This window comes from Tenrec ecaudatus, chromosome 17 (genome assembly GCF_050624435.1).
Source record: "Tenrec ecaudatus isolate mTenEca1 chromosome 17, mTenEca1.hap1, whole genome shotgun sequence".
In the NCBI taxonomy this organism is placed as follows: Eukaryota; Metazoa; Chordata; class Mammalia; order Afrosoricida; family Tenrecidae; genus Tenrec; species Tenrec ecaudatus.
The window spans coordinates 86,528,714-86,546,114 of NC_134546.1; the positions used below are offsets into that span (position 1 = coordinate 86,528,714).

The following is a 17,401-nucleotide window of genomic DNA, read 5'->3' on the forward strand; positions in this document are numbered from 1 at the left end:
AGAAACAAATTCATAGACACGCATATATGTATAAGAAAGAGCTTAATATACAAGAGCAGTTGAATATTGAGAAAACATCCCAGCTCAGTCCAGATCAAGTCCATAAGACTGATATTAGCCTACATGTCTGATACCAATCTATAAAGTCCTCTTCAGACTCACAAAACACATGCAATGATGCCAAATGCAGGAAGATCACAGGCCAGTGGGTGGAAGGTCTTGTGGATCCAGTGGCATTGTAAGCATCTCAATGCTGTCAGGAGTCTCCACGTAGCACCCTTGACTCCAGAGCTCTAGCTGCATCCGCCTAGTTCCATCAGGCTTGTCAGTCATGTCTCACAGGGAGGTGAGCATGTGTCCTGCCTTCAGTGAGATATTTATCTCCTTAGCACTTCCAAATGAGGTCATCAACTTGCGACCTGATTGACAGGCTAAACTCTACCTCTTCATTCTTAAGTCTCAAACTGACAACAGATTATGTAACTGCCAAAATGCATATATGTATAAGAGAGCTTCATATCAAGAACTAATTATGTATCAAGAAAACAAAACAACCCAGTTCAACTCAAGTCCATAAGGATGAAAATAGTAGTCCTTCTTCAGGCACATGCAGTCACAAGCAATGATGCAGAATGCAGGAATATCACAGGCTGAGTGCAAAGTCATGTGGATCCAATTGTGATGGAAGCATCAGATCACAGAGTGGCCCACCAGCAGGAAGGTGAAGGCAGAGAGTGGGGGAGGTCCCCAGCCCCCTCCTTATGAGGTCATGCCCTCAAGGAGACACCGTCAGGCTGACCTGATGGACAGGCTAAACCCCACACCTATACTTTTATACTTTTATATATCTTCTAGTTGACATGAAATTATGTAACTACCACAATAGGCTCTACTCATCTACTTTGTCTTCTAATGTATGTGTTCCCTTTGTTATATTTCATAGCGTGTCTATTCCCGACAATAAAGCTCTTAACTTTTCTTTACTTTCTTGTTGATGGGCTTTATAGCACTGGAATATACATTTTAGATTTTGGATCTTGGATCCATTGTGAGTTTTTCTATATGAGAGGTGGTATGGGGTACTGTTTCATTCTTCTGCACAGACTTAATTAATATTCTTGAATTTACCTCTAGTTTCTAATATCAATTGAAATGGCTACACAGAAACTCATGGGCAAAATTCATTATTAAAGGGTTTATTAAGGAAGATGACAAATTGTAAATCCAGTGAAAAAACGTTAAAGGTAGTTGTTTAACAGAGCTAGTTACAGAGTTTCAGCTCTGCTAATAAATTCTCCAAGGGACATACCTCTCTGCTGTAAGCCTTCGATGGAAGGAGACCTGGGATAGTGGTTAGATGTTGGTCTGTGATGTGCAAGTTCTGCAGTTCAAAACCACCAGCCACTCTGCAGGAGAAAGATGAGGCTTTCTACTCCTATAAACAGCTACAGTCTCAGAAACTCACAGAGGTTTATATCCTGTCCTCTAAGGTCACTGTGAGTACCTATATGGAATTGGTTGTGTTTTGTTAAACCTCAATATGAAGGCATTCAGTTTAAGCTCTGTGAGTCATTGAACCAAACTCCTTGAATTATGTTCTCAGAGATAGCCTACTCTAGTAAGTCTCAGTCTGAAGGCATTCATCCCCATTACTGTGTTTAAGCATGTTAAACATCCCCAATTATGTGCCTGAAGGCACCTTACTCCACAAGCCAGCCTCCTCCACACAATCACTCATCTTAACCTGCTCCATGGCTTTGAAAGTCCATCACTCTGTTCCATGCTCACGGTCCTGGCTTTCTGATAATCCTCTGATGATATAGTGTTATCTGGATCCAGGATGTGAACTGTGCAGGAATCTCAGGTCCAGAGAACGAGCTCCACTCCTGGCTCTTGCTGATAATAAGATCCCTCCTCCTGCTTCTCAGAGAATTTACTTTATAATTTCCAGGTTGGCACTCCAGGGAATCCTATTTGCGTTTAATCACAGGTGAATCCTATCAGTATTGTCCACCACGTTCTTTCCAGACCCATTTAAGGAAAAGTCATTTGGTGGGAGTTATGTTGGCTATAAAAACCACATTACATAATTCACCACCCCTGCATGATCCAATTTTGACAAAATTATTCGTTGAGGATACACTCTCTTCCCTATTTAATGCTTCTGGCCATTTTGTCAAAGGTCTGCTGTGGATAAGTGGGTGAGTATATTTCTAGGTTCTCTCTTTTATTCCATTGGCCTATGCACAGTCATTGTACCAGTACCACATTGTCTTAACATTTGCAGATGAACAACAGGTTTTGAGGTGAAAAACATAGAACCCTTTTACTTTGTACTTAGGTACCTGTTTGTTTATTATGTGTCCCTTTCCTCTCCATTTAAAGTTAGTTATTAGTTTTTCCATTTATTAAAAGAGTGAGTTTGGGATCTGCAACAGACAGCTTTGTATTTGTAGATTGCTTTGGGTAGTATTGACATTTTCACAATATTAAACTTTCCTATCCATGAACATGAAATATTCTCCCCTTTGTAAGGATCTTGTCTGGTTTCTTGTAGTAATATATAGTAGATTTCTTTGTCCAAGTCTTTCATTTCTCTGGATAAGTTTATTCCAATATATTTCATCTTTTATGACTATTGTAATTATTTTGCTTTATTGATTTCTTATTCAGAGATCTCTTTATTACTGTAGAGAAATCCAATTGATTTTTGTAGATTGATTTTTTATACTGCCACATTGCCAAATATTTCACTTGTATTTAACAATTTCTTGGCCATGTCTTTGGAGATTTTTACTTATAAGATCATATCATTTGCAAATAGAGATAATTATATTGGTTGCTGTGTTAGTCTGGGTACATTAGAGAAACAAATCCACAGAAACTCATATGTATAAGAGAGGGTTTTATATAAAGGGTAAGTGCACATCAAGAAAACATCCCAACCCAGTGCTGCCCAAGCCCACAAGTCCAACATTAGCCCATTTGTCCAACACCAAGCCACAAAGTCCTCCCCTATCTCACAAAATACACACAATGATGCCAACTGCAGGAGGAAAGTCGAATCAGTGAGCGGGTAAGCATTCAGTGCTGACAGGGTCCTCCACATGGCTGCTCCAGCACCCAGGGCTGCATTGGGGTAGGTCAATGCTGCTTCTACTTGGGGATGGCTTACAGGAAGTGAGCCCTGCCAGCTGGAGCAGGGAACTGGCTAAGGCAGCTGCACCCTGGTCTGACCACCACAAAGCAAGAGACCGGAGAACTAGAAAGGTGAGGCTTACCATGCCATTTATCCCTCCACTCTTCAGTTATCCCCACATGTGTTTTTGGCCAGGTTGGCAAAACAAACTAACTACCTCAGTTGCCAATGTGGATTCCTTTGAATTCTTCTTGGTATCATATAGCTCTGATTAAGACTTCCAGCAAATGTTGAATAAGTGTAGTGATAAAGGGCATTCTTGTAGGATGCCCCTTTATAAGGTTCATGCTTTCAATTTCTCTCTGTCAATAGAGACATTGTTGGTCACTGGTTTTGAGTATATGACCTATATTGTATTGAGAAATTTTCCCTGCTAGTCCTATTCTGCTCCATTTTTTTATGAGGAATGCCTGCTGGATAGTGTCAAATTGACTGATATGGTCATGCATGTGATTCTTTTGCTTTATTTGTATGGTGCATTACATTGATTGTTTTCTAATGGAGAATCATCCTTGCCTATCTGGTACGAATCCCATTTGATAGTTATATATTATTATAATTAATAATAATATACTGTTGAATTCTCTTAGGCAGGATTTTGTTGATAATTTTGTCTATGTTCATAAGTAATATTGGTCTTATTTTTTGTATTAGGGCTACACTTCATAAAATGAGTTCAGGAGTTTGATATCTGTGTTAGTCTGGGTTTCCTAGAGGAACAAATCAAGGGGGATGCATATATATGTAAGAGAGCTTTATATAAAAGAGTAATTGCATATTAAGAAAACATCCCAGCCCAGATCAAGCCCATAAATCCAATATTAGCTCATATGTCTGATACCAGTCTGTAAATTCCTCTTCAGATTCACGTAACACATGCTAGGACACTGAGTGCAGGAAGATCGCAGGCCAGCAGGCAGAAAGTCTTGTGGCTCCAGTGGCAGTGGAAGCATCTTAGGGCTGGTGTGGGTCTACATGTGGCTCCTCTAGCTCTAAGGCTCTGGCTGCCATCAGCATTGCTCCATGTGGCTTGCCCACAAGAATGTCAAGCAGCAGAGCATCTCTGGCCTCCAGGGAGCTATTTATCTCCTTCAAGTCTCCAAATGAGATAATCAAGCTGAAACCTCATTGATAGGCTAGGCTCCACCCCTTCACTAGTTGACAGATTATGTAACTACCACACTATCCTTTTCAACATTTTAGAAGAGTTTGTGTAGATTTATTGCCAACTCTTCTCTGATTTGTGGTAGAAATCTCTGGAGAAGCCATCTGGTTTTCTTCTTTAGCTCCAGATGTTATAGACACACGCGCGCGCACACACACACAACATATAACACGCATTTCAAAGCTTTACACATATCCTCTCATTTTCTGTCTTGAAAACAGATGCCTTAGATGGCAATATTTAAAATACTTCTATCAAATTAGTTACACTCAAAATACAACAATTACATAGATGACAATGCACAAAATATAATTTATTAGAACATATCCTAAAAAGTTAGGAATAACCAGTCAGGAGGAATCTGATCCAATACAAGAATCAGTTAATGACATACCTCAAAACAAACCTATCTAAACTTCCAAACCAGATGTTTGAAAGTGTTTATTAAATCCTCATTGGAAGAAAGTGATGATTAAAATCTACCTTGCCTTAACAGCCTTAATCCCCAATACTGAGCTAACACCAATGTTCACCATTTAATAGCAATTATTGTAGTTTGTTAAATACCTAAGTGCCAAACTCTTAATTCCATTGTGTGCATAGAAAGGTTAAGTTTCATTTAAAACAATCTAAAACAAGTAGTCATTAAATATTCACTCTACTCAACCTATCTCACTAGTGCTTACTAGAATCCAAGGTCTGCTGCCCTTGTTACCTAGTATCTGGTATAGACAGCAATATGCTGGGCTTGGAGGAGGAAGTCATCTGTGCTTCTCCCTCTGAAAGGACGTCTTTATCTACAAACGGAGCAGATGATTCAGACACAACTGAAAACTGATAGATAAACAGAGAACTGCCTCACTTGCAAAGCAAGTGGTGTGTAAGGAATGTTATAGAAGGGGGTTAATTGATACCAACAACCTAGAGAGAGGAGGAGGTGAGGAGACCACCATAGGATTTAATACTGAACAGGTAGCCCTCACGTGCTTGGAATCCTGCACTGTAAATGGTGGAAATAGGTTTCACTCCCACCTTCATGTCTCCTGGATAACTTCTTGTTTAACATACACTGGGCATGCCTCGGATTCCTGTACATTGCATTTGAGCTTGAGTTCTAAGCATCCGCTTTCAAAAGACCATGGATGGCAGTGACAGCCCAGAATCTACTTGCAGTTCCACCACAAAGATTTTGCCTCCGCTGAAATCTTTCTGATCATCAACCAAGGATGTAGACAATCGTACCTTCAGGAAGAGGGCCCTAGAAAGTAGATAACTCCACTGCTCTCCAGCCAGTCCAGGGAGGGGGACTCTCTCTTAGGGGCTTGCTTGGGTGTGTCCTTAATGGAAGTCACCATACTGTGGATCGTGCAAGGTGTCGAATGGTCATGAGTTATGCCCTGTGAGTCTTGCCCTAACTGCCTTGGTTTGAAGGCCCTGGACTAATCTTATAAGCACTTCTGTCTAACAATGTATGTGTGCCAATCATGGTTCCCTTCTTGCTTTTGTAGCCTCTCCTATAACTGTGTTGTAGTTATCTGTCACCAATGATGAACTTGTGAGAGCTTGCTCTGCCTTGTGTCTTATTTAACTAGCATCCTGTGAATCCTTGGATGCCATTTTGATCTCGTGCTAATGGTCTCCCTCATCTGGATGATATGTCTGTGTCTTTGTCCCTTTATGACTACATGTTCTCCTTAAATCATATTTGATATTGGCGTCCTCTTTGTACCCTAAAACAACCCACAGCACATGATTGGGAGTCCTTGAACTGATCCCAGCCACCATGCCCTTAGATGTAAGAATGGCTCTGAGATACTTAGCCTTCTGGTGTTTCTTCTTCCTTCACCTGACTCCCAGTTGTTGTACACACAATCTCTTCCATGGAGAGTCCATTAGAGTCGCTCTGTGGGCTCATGGGCTTGCATTGGAGCAATTCTCCCCTTGACTGACTGTGGCAAACTTCTGGAGGGCCTCCAACAAGGGGTTTCCTTCCCTTGAACTGCTGCTGACAATTTGGCTTAATCTGCATGTCCTTCATGCCTTCTGTGGGGGCAAGTCTGCATATAATCTCAGGCAGCTGTCAGTATACACTGCTTCTGGTCAGCACCATCCAAATACAAAAAAGTATGCCAAGGTCCTTCTGTCTTGAGTCAAGGAGTGCAACTGGTTTCTAACCACAAGGTAAGCAGTTTGAAAGTACAAGTCGGTCAGTAGGAGAAAGATGCAGCTGTCTACTCCAGTAAATAGTTACAGTATTTTCACATGATTACCCCAGTAAATAGTTTCCCTGTGGAAACTCATAGGGCAGTTCTGCTCTGTCCTATAGGGTTGCTACGAATCAGTATCAACTGATGGCAGTGAGTTTGGTTGTTTTCTGTGTATGTGTCTGTGTGCTTTTTAAAAAAAGATATCAGGTCAAAAGGGAAATAACTCAATGAAATCACTCAATGAACAGGCTGAGGTCACTGGGGAAGCTTCCCATTTGTCCGTATGTATTTTTTAAAAATAATTTTATTGGGGGCTTGTACAATTCTTACCATAATCCATACATAAATCCATTGTGTCATGCACATTTGTACATTTGTTGCCATCATCATTCTCAAAACATTTACTTACTTTCTACGTGAGCCCTTGATATCAGTTCCTCATTTTGTCCTTATGTATTTTCATCTCTCCTGTATTCAAGGTGATTTGCACCCTCAGAGAATTCCTCTTTGGGCAAGCTACATACTAGGTGAAGGACAAAGGGTCCCCCAGGATAGGGGGTGAGGCAAGGGCCACAGCCTTCCCTCTGGGATGGGGAGCTATAGGTTTGGAAGATAAGCAGGGGTAGGGCCCCTCAGAGAACAAAGTCCAGGGCAGATTTCAGGTGTCTGTTATTCAACTCCTTATTATCTCAAGGGGCATAAGCCCCAGAATTTAAGGAATTTCCCACCATCTCGCCTCCCTCTACCAAGAATGTCTAGTTGGATCATGGTGTCAAAATTCAATTTAAGTACCAGTTAATCAGCCAGGTTTCAAAATCTTCCAACTCATCCAGTGGCTAGGTGGTATTATGAAAAAAGCTACCTCTTCCTCTTGAAATTATTTAGAGATGGTGTGGTAGTTATATAATCTACTGTCAATTTGAGACTTAAGAGGGAAGAAGTGGAGTTTAGCCTGTCAATCAGGTCACAGCTTGATGACTCATTTAGAGGCACTAGGGAGATAAATAGCTTGCTGTATGTGGACACACACTTACTCCCTGTAAGACATTTCCATTGACAAGACACAGGGAAGGGAGCTACACTAGAGCTCTGGAGCCAGAGGAGCCATGTGGAGAACCCTGCCAGCACTGAGATGCTCACAACACCACTGGATCCACAGGACTTTCTACCAACTGGCCTGTGATCTTCCTGAATTTGGCATCATTGCATGTGTCTCATGAATCTGAAGAGAACTTTATAGATTGGTATAGAACATATGGGCTTATATTAGACTTATGGACATGACCGGGATGTTTTCTCAATATTCAATTGCTCTTACATATAAGCCTCTTTCTTTTACACATATGAGTAAAATGTGTAAGTTTACTGCATGGATTTGTTTCTCTGGTCTACCCAGACTAACGAGATGGTTTAGGGTTTTTCCAGTTCTTCTGCAAGCATGCCAGAGGAATGCAACCAAGAGTGGACATTCCTTACCCCATGGCCCAGTATAAAAATAGGAGTGGATTAAGTCCAAGATGTCTTGTGTCCTGTGGTTAGGAACCAAAACCCTCTCAGCCACTCAGGAGGCATTCCCTATTGACAGTTTCTCAGTTTCCCAGAGTGGGTTGCATTGTCTCCCCAGGCAGCACCTGTATGGTGGGAATGACTGAGTTCAAATCAGCCTGCTCTCACACCCTTCACTCCATGTCCACAACTTGCTTCCCTGTGGGACAAACAGGTCATTCTTGACATTCTCATGGGTCTCTAATTGGAAGAGATCAAATTCTCTCAAGCATCCAGGATACAGACAAAACAGGGACTTCTGCCCTGTCTGCTAATGGGATGTACAAATGACCCTGTGAAACAAGTGATGAACAAAAGACTCTGTGAGAACTGACTTGGGAAATACCTTAACCTTGAAGCCAGACCCTGGTAAAATTTTGGATAAGACTGTACTTCAAGGTAATTCTGAGATATGCTTACCCAATGCAGCAGCCTAGAAACAGTGTACAAGACCTAATGATGAACTGAGTAACTAATTAGAGGTTTGTTTGGCCATATGGAGAGCATCAACCCTCTCCCCTTTGAAAGTAATCCCCTAGACAACTTCCCCACCTCCGTTCTCGAGCAAAGTATATCATATCTATGTTTCAGGTGTCCTTCTGAACTTGAGAGGAGGCCTGCTTCATCTCTTTTGAAGCAACCCTATGCTTTAATAAACTCATGGCTTACCTTTTTGCTGCAGGAGCTCCTGGTACTGTGAATGTGTGTGTGTGTGCATGTGTGCACTGCTTACCTCTTGACCCTAACAAACCATAGGGGACCAGAATTAGCTAGTTCTTCTGTGCATGAAAATCTGGGAAGCTCACCTACAATCCACTTACTTCTCAGAGGGTTCTCAGATCCCTACTTGTGACTCCTCCCTGTAGGTTTTCTACAACTGGTGACCCCAGTCATGAGGGAAGGGATGTATGCCTATAATTCAGTTCTGGGGTGGAGGAGACATTGTGCCCTTAGTAATTTCCAGTCCTAAGAATTAGCCATTTAGCCTGAAGTACCAAAAAGGGAATTTACAAGGAGTCATTCTTTGCAAATGAGTTCTGTGAGAGTTATTTAATTTCATGTCAACTTGATGGTGTATGAGTGGAGTATAGTCTGTCAATCAGGTCATAGCCTGATGATGTCTCCTTGTGTGTGCGGCCTTCTCATGCATAGGATCATGGGGACCTCCCCAACTCTCTCTGCCTTCACCTTTCTATTTAAGAGACATGCTGAGAACTGCCAGAGCCCTGTGATGCTGCCACCACCATTGGATTCACAAGAATTTGCATCTGCCCACTGGTGCTGTTCCTTGTATTCTACACCATTGCATGTGGCTGCATGAGTCAGAAGAGGGATTTATGGACTAGCATTGGACTCTTGAACTTGATCTGGACTGGGCTGACATGCTTGCTTGATATATAATCACTCCTTAATATAAAGCTCTTTCTTACACATATAAATGATTGCCACTGGATTTGTTTCTCTAGACAACCCGTCCTAACACAAATATGCTACAGGGAAAATGTAACTGAAAACAAGTATTTCTGGGCCTGTAAGTCTAGTGCAGGACACAAACTAAGTTGTAGAAGAAAATGGGCCACTCTTTCTGGTAACAGCATCCCTGAAGTTTGATGTCTGGCTGCAAAATGTAGAGGGTTCTGGGCAGTCCTTCCCTAGATGTCTAAAAGTCAACTGACTAGGTTTACAGGATAGGAAGAGGATAGAAATCAAAGCAGAAAATTCGACTTCCGGCAAGATGGGGGTAGAGTAACACACACCAGAGAGACTCCAGAGAATTTAGGCCAGGAGAGTTTCTTAGAGGGAAATTCAACACTGCTGGAGCACAGGAGGAGCATCATAAAGATAAGTAGGCACAGACTCACAGGGTTTTGAGGGGATAGGGGCTTTTGGCTTACCTCAGGGGAGACGAGCTGGGGTTTGACCTTGACCCCGCCACTGTCTCTGCCATAGCCCGGGACCATTTGGAGCCTGTAGGGTGGCTTGGTCTCAACACAGCCACAATTCGCCACCACCCACCTTGGGGCAGGGACTGGACCCTTGGGGCTCCTCTCTGCCCCGCCCCCCCTCACTCTTGGAGGGCTGCACAGGGGCCTTTTCTCAACACAGCCACCGCTTTCAACTGCCACCTCAGAGCAGGGACTAAACACTTGCAGCTCCACTGGTGGGGATTGCAACTCAGATAAATTGTTGCTTTGTTTCCATCTCTTCACTATAACCCCCCCCCCCCCGCACCCCCTATACACCCATTGGGCTTGCTTTTTAACCTTTTTTCCTCCTCTTTGTCTCTTTCTTGATCTGTCACACATTACTGCTAACCTCCAGACCACTCTCCTTAGCCTAGGGCATTTACACCTGCGCCACACCCAGTTAGGTGAGCTCCACCCTGTGTAGCTAGCACAAGGCTGGGAAGGCCCTGCCCACATCTACCATGGGATACTCTACTCAGCTTCTTACTGGGGAATTCCTGCCTGTGTGCCTTGGGTCCTAAGGTAGCTCGGCCAACACTCCTCAACGTTCCAAGCTGCTGCAGGAACCTCTGCCCAACCTCCCCAACACCAAATCAGGCAACCCTTCTGGGTCACTCCCCTGAGAGGGAAGCCACAGGATGACAAAGTGGTAGGTTAATTCCATGGTGAAATAAGCTGTCGGCAGTTCAAAGAAGCACTCCTACAAGTCTCCCAGTGCTCTTAGACTACTTAGAAAATGGTACCTGGCTCATCTAAAACAATGCAACGCATACAGCCATCAGTCCCAATGACCTCAACGAAAAAATGGGAGAAACAAAAGGCAATGCCAGAAGATGTCTTGAACATAATGACATGGATAGAGGAAGCAGACATTGAGCTGCCACAGAAAGAAATTTTCAGAATGCTACTTGGAGTCATAGAGGACATGAAATAAATAATACAGAAAAAGGATGAAATGATAGACGAAGTAAAAGCTATAAATCAAAGAGAAATATACGAACTTAGGGAGGAGATAACAAAAACCAGTAGCACACTCACGGACCTCAAGAAGCGACTGGAGGAATCAGAGAACCGCATGAGTGTCTTGGAGGACAGCCAAGCAGACTTTAACAAACGTAAACAAAAATCTAATAAGATCATCAGAGAAGCTGAAGAAAACATAAGAGCTATGTCTGATGCTATGAAGCGGAACAAGATTAGAATTATTAGCTTACCAGAAAAAGACACAACAAATAAATCATCTACAACTATAGTGAGAGAATTCTTGAAGGAAAGCTTCCCCAGCTTAGTGAATGAAAGCCAGGAGGCTGTCAAGGCACATAATAGTTAAATTATCCAACTTTGAGGAAAATGAGAAAATCATGAGAGCAGCAAGAGAAAACAAGCAATCACATATAAAGGTTCCCAAATAAGAATATGCTCAGACCTATCAGCAAAAAATATGAAGAAGAGGAAAGAGTGGAGTAACATATTCCAAATATTGAAGGAAAACCAATGAAAACCCAAGAATACTCTACCCAGTCAAATTATCGATCAAGATAGATGGAGAAGTAAGAGTCTTCCCAGACAAGGAAAAACTCAAAGAATACGTTAGAAGAAACCCAGCCCTACAAAAGATCCTTGCCGACCCAGTATGGGCAGAAGAACAACACTCATCAAGCATAAATAAGAGGCCACCACATAGAACAACTTCACCCAGAGGGCAAAAAAGAGAAAACAGACCTCAAGATAGCATTGACTCAAAGATAGAAAGACTTCAAAGGCAGCTGAGGTAAACTTAAAAAAAAAAAAGGCAAAAGGGGCATAGGGAAAACATACAGTATACTAACATTCCTGGGGTGAGGGCCAGGTAATAATGCAGGGATCAGACCAAATACAGGGATACACATGGTACACAACTGAAAAGGAGGTGGGGAAAGGAAAAATAATAATAATAAAAAGAAAAGGGTAGCGGGCGCACAGGGCACTAACCCACCTAAGGGGAGGGTATTGTTTGTGTCTCCACAGGGAAAGAGGGACCAAACTTCAACCTGGTGCTCCATGATGTGAATGCAACATGCCGGTGTGGAGTAGGAAACCAGCGGAGAGGTCAGGGGGCCCGGCCCCAACACCAACTACTAAGTAGACACCTGCCCCTTCCCTCAGAAGAATTTATTTCAAAGAATGATACTGAATCTACAGCTCTGGAAGAGGGACATATCTGATCGGAGCACACGGGAGCAGATGAAGGGGGAGGAGGAGAGAGTAGAGCACATCATGGCCCACCAGGCCAGAAGGTCGATGTTCCCAATTAGGGCAACCAGGCGATAGAGAAGAGCACATAGCCGGCCCCACTATGATACATGACGTCCCTCACTGACACATAGCCCTACAGGGGACAACACCGGAGACACAGTGTGGGAATTGCACCCGATCGGATCCTGCCACATTGAGGCAAAACATTAAGGGGGTGCAACAGAACATCAAGGGAATGGAACAGCGAGGTCCCCAGGGAATGCTGAAAGTGTACTTTGGGGCCAGGGCATGGTGTCCCAATAGACTGGACTGGAAAACATTTCTAAATGCCAACAAAGAATCCTTGAACTAACTACAAGCTTTTCTTTCTTGTTGTGTTTTGTTTTTGTCATTGGTTTGTTGTTGTTTTGTTGTATATTGTTGCTTGGTTGTGCTCTGGCTTGTTTTTGTGCATGCTATTATCTCCGCAGGTCTGTCTAAATAAGATAGACTGGATGAACAATTGGGGGAGAAAACAATGGGACCGATAGTCCCGTGGGGACAGGGGAGTGGGGGTGGTGGGGGGAAAAGGTAGTGGTGTTAATAAACCCAGCGACAAGTGAACAACAAGCAATCCAAACCGGTGGTCAGGATGGTGTGGGAGGCCTAGTTGGGCATGAACAAGGGTAATGTAACTAAGAGGAATTGCTGAAATCCTGGTGGGGACTGAGCATGATAGTGAGACAGGAGGGAAGTCAAAGGAAATAGAAGAAATTGCTGGGAGGCAAAGGGAACTTATAGAGGTCTAGATAAAGACATGTACATATGCAAATATATTTATACATGAGGACAGGGAAATAGATCTGTGTGCATAAATTTATAGGTTTAGTATTAAGGTAGCAGAAGGACATTGGACCTCCACTCAAGTACTCCCTCAATGCAAGAATATTTTCTTCTATTAAATTGGCATTCTATGATGCTCACCTCCCCAACACAACCACTGAAGACAAAGCAGGTACATAAACAAATGCGGTGAAGAAAGCTGATGGTGCCCAGCTATCAAAAGATATAGCATCTGGGGTCTTAAAGGCTTGAAGGTATACAAGCGGCCATCTAGCTCAGAAGCAACAAAGCCCACATGGAAGATGCATACCAGCCTGTGTGATCACAAGGTGTCAAAGGGATCAAGTATCAGGAATCATCAGAACAAAAAAATCATCTTATCATAATGAATGAGCGGGGGGGGGTGCGGAGTGGAGACCCAAAGTCCATTTGTAGGCCAATGGACTTCCCTTACAGAAGGGTCCTGGGGAAGAGATGAGACAATCAGGGTGTGATGTAGCAACGATGAAAAATACAACTTTCCTCTAGTTCCTGAATGCTTCCCACCCCCACCCCACCCATTGTCATGATCCGAATCCTGTCTTGCAAGTCTGACTAGACCAGAGGATGTACACTGGTACAGATGGGAACTGGAAACACAGGGAATCCAGGGCGGATGATCCTCTCAGGACCAGTGGTGTGAGTGGCGATACTGGGAGAGTAGAGAGAGGGTGGGTTGGAAAGGGGGAACCGATTTCAAGGATGTATATGTGACCTCCTCCCTGGGGGACAGACAGAGAAAAGCGGGTGAAGGGAGATGTGGGACATAGCAAGATATGACAAAATAATAATTTATAAATTATCAAGGTTTCATGAGGGAAGGGGGATGGGGAGGGAGGGAAAAATGAGGACCTGATATCAGGGGGTTGGGTGGAGAGCAAATGTTTTCAGAATGATGGGGGCAATGACTGTACAAATGTGCTTTACACAATTGACGTATGTATGGATTGTGATAGGAGTGGTATGAGCCCCTAATAAAATGATTTTTTTAAAGCAGAAAATTCTGAATCAGAGGGCGAGGTTGGAATGAACAGACAAGAGAAAGGGGTAGAAAACTTTCATCTCTTCTTGGGGGCCTAGTGCGCTGGAACAGAGTGCTTAGGGAAAATGCGGTTTTCTCCAAATACTCGCTATGAAGTTAGCCTCATCCGTTTTATGGTTAATTCACTCACACCCAGATGAGGCTTAAGGACCCAGGCTGGCAGTTAGCAGGTGTTTTATGATACTTGGATGAGCCCTTACCTGTCTAGTCTTTGGACCACAGGAATGTGGACTCCAAGAATGACATAATGAGGAGGTCACCCTGCGGATCCCCTGCATAGTTTCAGTCAGTCACTGAGTCACCTCACTGAGGTCATGCTGTGTATCTTCCAACTGGGAAAACATAAATCTTCCAGACTAATAAAATAAAACTAGCTCTAAGAATTGTTTAAAAGAGAAAGGAGGAAAGAGGCACACCAAATACACGTGAAAAGTCCAGGAGCTCACAGCATGACTTACCTCTGCTGCAAGAAAATCTTGAAGAAAAGACAGGATCCTGGACAAGCCCCCAGAAAAGTTACCTGCTGATGCCACTGAACTTTCTTCCTCAGAATTAACTATCACATCCCTCTCAAGCAGCTTGTGGCAACAACATAGATAGCCCGGCACATACAAGACCACGCGGTAGTTAATAAATGTGTTAATAATTAGTTGATAAACAAATATGCTTCAAGAGAGTAAAGTGCAGCCCGTTGTGATTTGAGGAGACCCCAATCTGAGGACAAGGCACTTATTTTGTGATGGACTGTTGGAGGAGTTCCATTGGCTAGTTTAAGCCCAAACTGGGTCCTTTAATTACTCTTAACTTCGGTGTTTTGATTCGTTTGTGAAGTCTCCTGTTGCAATTTGATGATTAGCCCTTTGGACAGCTGCTTGGACTCCTGATTATCAATTGAGGCAGCAGACACTGCAGGGATGATTAGTCACTTTCTGCTGGGGGTTTGGTACTCAGCATCTGGTCTGATCTTAACAAGGGGCTTGTAAACAGATATACTGCCTTTTTTCTGCTCCTTTGCCCGGGAGTTATTGTCCACCCTGCTCTAAGCACAGGTACCTCATTTGTGTCTTGAATCTCACTGCTTGCCTCTTCAGGGCCTTTTGAGGGACTCTGATTTTCTGAAGGCGTCTCACCTACTGAGAAAATGGAGGTGCAGTGAGACCGGGCTTGGACACCATCTTGTCACCCCTCTCTTCTAAGACCTGTCTTCAGAGAAGACTCGTTTTCTTCATTCTTGTACCTTTGTGATTTTGAATTACCAGAAGTAGAAGGGAGCCTGAGCTAGGATTTTCATAACAACAGGAGGAATGGACTTTTGAATGTGCACTTTTGGAAGTAGAGGTTTTACTTGGTTTCTTTTGTGCCTCTCCGTTGGCAATTTTCAACATTTCTCAGCTTTTGCATGATCCATGTTCTTACTATGGAGTACTTAGTTAACTGAGTTTTTAAGGTATTTTCCTTAGCAGAAATTTTAACTACCATGTCTCTACTTTGCCCCTACTTTGAAATCTTAATCACATTTGTTTTATGGATATCATTTTTTCCCTATCTGCTTTATGGTCAGTTTAAGATTCTTGCCCGGGGTAGTGACACTTCCATTTATTATTTGTTTTATTAATCTTCATATTTAGAAGAGTCACTTGCACTACTATCTTTGGTCAGGGGAGCCAACCCCTAACACATCGTCACAGGTCTGGTAGGCGCAATTGTACAGTGATAATAAGTAAAGATTATATTAAAGTCATAGAGAGTATGAGAGATAGAAGAGAGATTGAAATAATGGAGTCAGACACATTTCATAGAAGCATGCTCACCTCAGCCTCACTTGGTAGTCCACGTGGAGAGAGAGAGAGCGATTTATTGCTAACCAAGGTTTATATTCTCTGGGGATGTGCAAGCCCCCTAATTACAGGTGAAGACATACATCACAGGAAAGGGTTGTGCTATAAGTAATACAGTAATGGGAGGGGGTGATCTAGGGGTACATACACTAAGGGAAGAGGAGGGAATAAGGCTATACCATGGACCCTAGATTCATGATGGTGGCCTAACCTTGATTGCTTTAGAGCTGGAGACTTTATTTAGCCTGAGCTTTCAGGGAAAGTAATCCACTGACCCTAACAGCAGGGTGAGCCCTGCCTATTGTGAGAAAAACAGTGGTATCTGTTTGCTCTGGATGGCTGGCGTCTTCAGGGAGATAACTTGACAATCATTTACCATCAGTTGCAAGCAGTGTCCTGAGTCTAACATATATTTGGGGGAGATGACTTGGGAGAAATCTTTCTGCTTCCCACAACCTTTCTGATTTCCTTTTGCTCAGTAACAACTTAAAAAAAATTGTCTCACAGTACTTTCCTGGGTAGTGGTTTAATAGCATTCATTAAATAGATATGGGTACTTCCCTGTACAGTTTTCATTTGGGTTACTTAATTTTCTGAGGAGATGGCTGAGGCATCAATTGGCTATCTGTGTCCTTGATAAACAACAGGGGAAGGTAAGGTGCTCCTTCATGGAAGAGAGATAGAGGCTTTCAGCTCGTCTAGGCTCCAGAGGCAGGTCTGGAGAAAGGTCATGGGAGAAGCACCATTAGCTTCTCCCTTGACTTCTACAGCTTCTTGGATCACATTACTTTGTAGCTGCATGGCCTCAGGGTAATCTTTATATTCTTTTTTGGGAAACAATCTCACAGGGATCCCACGGGGCCCAAACCTGTGCCTGGGACTGCCACAGCCTCCTGGCCTTCCTGCCATCCCACTCAGAGAAGCCATCAATTACAAACAGGGCCAGGCTGAGATATAGTAAGACCCAATGCATGCCTGGTCTCTAACTTTTTTTTTAACCTGCTCTATTTCTTGTTACTGCTCTGTTGAGGTTTTCTATAACAGTATGTGTTAATTTGGGTCGTTAGCATATTTCTAGAAAATTTTCCAGGTCACCTAGGTTTTCAAATGTGTTGGAGGACAGACAGCCTTTCATAGCAATGTGTTATTAAGTTTTAATGTCATTGGTTCTGCTGTTATAGGACCCTTTCATACCTCATTCTTGGTATTTGCCTCTTCTTTCTTTTCCTTTCCTTTGTTAAGCTTGCCAATGGTTGGTCGATTTTATTAATCCTTTCAAGGAACCACCTTCCTGTCTTGTTAGTTTTTCTATCACTTTCCTATGTTTCAATTCACTTATTTC

At 42.9% G+C, this 17,401-nt stretch overlaps 1 pseudogene; it reads right to left on the reverse strand.

Annotated features, from left to right (window-relative positions):
• Positions 1–16,860, reverse strand: part of LOC142430575 (PWWP domain-containing protein 2A pseudogene) — a 29,916-nt pseudogene extending 13,056 nt beyond the window's left edge.
• Positions 16,861–17,401: the final 541 nt, after the last annotated feature.